Source organism: Arachis stenosperma, chromosome 10 (assembly GCF_014773155.1).
Source record: "Arachis stenosperma cultivar V10309 chromosome 10, arast.V10309.gnm1.PFL2, whole genome shotgun sequence".
NCBI lineage: Eukaryota > Viridiplantae > Streptophyta > Magnoliopsida > Fabales > Fabaceae > Arachis > Arachis stenosperma.
The window spans coordinates 68,399,283-68,403,951 of record NC_080386.1 but is presented as its reverse complement, the minus strand read 5'-3'; positions in this window follow the sequence as shown (position 1 = coordinate 68,403,951).

Below are 4,669 nucleotides of genomic sequence, written 5' to 3'. Positions count from 1 at the left end.
CACGAGCTGAGACTTCTCTTGGAGTTGAACTCCGAGTTATGACGTGTTTTGGGCGTTTAACTCCGGATCATGACGTTTTTCTGGCGTTTAACTCCAGACAGCAGCATGTACTTGGCGTTCAACGCCAAGTTACGTCATCAATTTCCGAATAAAGTATGGACTATTATATATTGCTGGAAAGCTCTGGATGTCTACTTTCCAAAGCCGTTGAGAGCGCGCCATTTGGAGTTCTGTAGCTCCAGAAAATCCATTTCGAGTGCAGGGAGGTCAGATTCCAACAGCATCAGCAGTCCTTTTGTCAGCCTTTTTCAGAGTTTTACTCAAGTCCCTCAATTTCAGCCAGAAATTACCTAAAATTACAGAAAAATACACAAACTCATAGTAAAATCCAGAAATGTGAATTTAACATAAAAACTAATGAAAACATCCCTAAAAGTAGCTTGAACTTACTAAAAACTACCTAAAAACAATGCCAAAAAGCGTATAAATTATCCGCTCATCAATTAGTATGTAGTAACCATGTCTTAAAGCTATGAATAAAATCCATTAATCTTTCACCTCTCTTAAATGAAATATGTTTTAATTCAAAAGAACAAGAAGTACATGAATTTCGAATTTATCCTTGAATTTAATTTAATTATATTGATGTGGTGACAATACTTTTTGTTTTCTGTATGAATGCTTGAACAGTGCATATTTTTGATCTTGTTGTTTATGAATGTTAAAATTGTTGGCTCTTGAAAGAATGATGAACAAGGATAAATGTTATTGATGATCTGAAAAATCATGAGATTGATTCTTGAAGCAAGAAAAATCAGTGAAAAAGAAGAAGCTTGCGAAAAAAAAATATAGAAAGAAAAAGAAAAAGCAAGCAGAAAAAGCCAATAGCCCTTAAAACCAAAAGGCAAGGGTAAAAAGGATCCAAGGCTTTGAGCATCAATGGATAGGAGGGCCCAAGGAAATAAAATCCAGGCCTAAGCGGCTAAATCAAGCTGTCCCTAACCATGTGCTTGTGTCATGAAGGTCCAAGTGAAAAGCTTGAGACTAAGTGGTTAAAGTCGTGATTCAAAGCAAAAGAGTGTGCTTAAGAGCTCTGGACACCACTAACTGGGGACTCTAGCAAAGCTGAGTCACAATCTGAAAAGGTTCACCCAGTTATGTGTCTGTGGCATTTATGTATCTGGTGGTAATACTGGAAAACAAAGTGCTTAGGGTCACGGCCAAGACTCATAAGTAGCTGTGTTCAAGAATCAACATGCTTAACTAGGGAAGTCAATAACACTATCCGAAATTCTAAGTTCCTAGAGAAGCCAATCATTCTAAACTTTAAAGGAAAAAGTGAGATGCCAAAACTGTTCAGAAGCAAAAAGCTACAAGTCCCGCTCATCTAATTATAATTAATATTCATTGATATTCTGGAATTTATAGTATATTCTCTTCTTTTTATCCTATTTGATTTTCAGTTGGTTGGGGACAAGCAACAATTTAAGTTTGGTGTTGTGATAAGCGGATAATTTATACTCTTTTTGGCATTGTTTTTAGGTAGTTTTTAGTAAGTTCAAGCTACTTTTAGGGATGTTTTCCTTAGTGTTTATGTTAAATTCACATTTCTGGATTTTACTATGAGTTTGTGTATTTTTCTGTAATTTTAGGTAATTTCTGGCTGAAATTGAGGGACTTGAGCAAAACTTTGAAAAAGGCTGACAAAAGGACTGCTGATGCTGTTGGAATCTGACCTCCCTGCACTTGAAATGAATTTTCGGGAGCTACAGAAGTCCAAATGGCACGCTCTTAACGGCGTTGGAAAGTAGATATCCAGAGCTTTCCACCAATATATAATAGTCCATACTTTATTCGGAAATTGACGACGTAACATGGCGTTGAACGCCAAGTACATGCTGCTGTCTGGAGTTAAACGCCAGAAACACGTCATGATCCGGAGTTGAACGCCCAAAACACGTTATAACTTGGAGTTCAACTCCAAGAGAAGCCTCAGCTTGTGGATAGATCAAGCTCAGCCCAAGCATACACCAAGTGGGCCCCGGAAGTGGATTTATGCATCGCATGACTGACAACCACTTCCTTTCTACCTTAGGCCGGGCGCATGGTAGCGCGAAATTGTGATCACCACACAACTTTGCACAACTAACCAGCAAGTGCACTGGGTCGTCCAAGTAATAAACCTTATGCGAGTAAGGGTCGATCCCACGGAGATTGTTGGTATGAAGCAAGCTATGGTCACCTTGTAAATCTTAGTCAGGCAGACTCAAATGGGTATAGATGATGAATAAAGCATAAAGATAAAGATAGAGATACTTATGTATATCATTGGTGAGAGCTTCAGATAAGCGTATGAAGATGCTGTCCCTTCCGTCTCTCTACTTTCCTACTGTCTTCTTCCAATCCTTCTTACTCCTTTCCATGGCAAGCTTATGCAAGGGTTTCACCGTTGTCAGTGGCTACCTCCCATCATCTCATTGGAAATGTTCAACGCACCCTGTCACGGCACGGCTATCCATCTGTCGGTTCTCAATCAGGCCGGAATAGAATCCAGTGATTCTTTTGCGTCTGTCACTAACGCCCCGCCTTCAGGAGTTTGAAGCACGTCACAGTCATTCAATCATTGAATCCTACTCAGAATACCACAGACAAGGTTAGACCTTCCGGATTCTCTTGAATGCCGCCATCAGTTCTTGCCTATACCACGAAGACTCTGATCTCATGGAATGGCTGGCTCGTTTGTCAGGCGAGCACTCGGTTGTCAGGCGATCAACCATGCATCATGTATCAGGAATCCAAGAGATATTCACCCAATCTAAGGTAGAACGAAGGTGGTTGTCAGTCACATGTTCGTAGGTGAGAATGATGATGAGTGTCACGGATCATCACATTCATCAAGTTGAAGAACAAGTGATATCTTGGACAAAGAACAAGCGGAATTGAATAGAAGAACAATAGTAATTGCATTAATACTCGAGGTACAGCAGAGCTCCACACCTTAATCTATGGTGTGTAGAAACTCCACCGTTGAAAATACATAAGAATAAGGTCTAGGCATGGCCGAATGGCCAGCCTCCCAAAGTGATCAAAAGATCTAAAGATCAAAAGATTCCAAAGATCAGAAGATTCTCTCTAGATCAGATGATTAAAATACAATAGTAAAAGGTCCTATATATAGAAAACTAGTAGCCTAGGGTGTACAGAGATGAGTAAATGACATAAAAATCCACTTCTGGGCCCACTTAGTGTGTGCTTGGGCTGAGCATTGAAGCATTTTCGTGTAGAGACTCTTCTTGGAGTTAAACGCCAGCTTTTATGCCAGTTTGGGCGTTTAACTCCCATTTAGGTGCCAGTTCCGGCGTTTAACGCTGGGAATTCTGAGGGTGACTTTGAACGCCGGTTTGGGCCATCAAATATTGAGCAAAGTATAGACTATCATATATTGCTGGAAAGCCCAGGATGTCTACTTTCCAACGCCGTTGAGAGCGCGCCAATTGGGCTTCTGTAGCTCCAGAAAATCCACTTCGAGTGCAGGGAGGTCAGAATCCAACAGCATCTGCAGTCCTTTTCAGTCTCTGAATCAGATTTTTGCTTAGGTCCCTCAATTTCAGCCAGAAAATACCTGAAATCACAGAAAAACACACAAACTCATAGTAAAGTCCAGAAAAGTGAATTTTAACTAAAAACTAATAAAAATATACTAAAAACTCAACTCAAACTACTAAAAACATGCTAAAAACAATGCCAAAAAGCGTACAAATTATCCGCTCATCACAACACCAAACTTAAATTGTTGCTTGTCCTCAAGCAACTGAAAATCAAATAAGATAAAAAGAAGAGAATATGCAATGAATTCCAAAAACATCTATGAAGATCAGTATTAATCAGATGAGCGGGGCTTTTAGCTTTTTGCCTCTGAATAGTTTTGGCATCTCACTTTATCCTTTGAAATTCAGAATGATTGGCTTCTTTAGGAACTCAGAATCCAGATAGTGTCATTGATTCTCCTAGTTAAGTGTGATGATTCTTGAACACAGCTACTTATTGAGTCTTGGCCGTGGCCCAAAGCACTCTGTCTTCCAGTATTACCACCAGATACATACATGCCACAGACACATAATTGGGTGAACCTTTTCAGATTGTGACTCAGCTTTGCTAGAGTCCCCAATTAGAGGTGTCCAGGGTTCTTAAGCACACTCTTTTTGCCTTGGATCACAACTTTATTTCTTTCTTCTTTTTTTTTCTCTTTTTTTTTTTCGTTTTCTTTTCTCCTTTTTTTTTCGTTTTTCTCTTTTTTTTTGTATTCACTGCTTTTTCTTGCTTCAAGAATCATTTTTATGATTTTTCAGATCCTCAGTAACATGTCTCCTTTTTCATCATTCTTTCAAGAGCCAACATTCATGAACCACAAATTCAAAAGACATATGCACTGTTTAAGCATACATTCAGAAATCAAAAGTGTTGCCACCACATCAAAATAATTAATCTGTTATAAAATTCAAAATTCATGCAATTCTTCTCCTTTTCAATTAAGAACATTGTTAATTTAAGAAAGGTGATGGATTCATAGGACATTCATAACTTTAAGGCATAGACACTAAGATACTAATGATCATAAGACACAAACATGGACAAACATAAAGCATAAATTTTTGAAAAACAAGAAAAT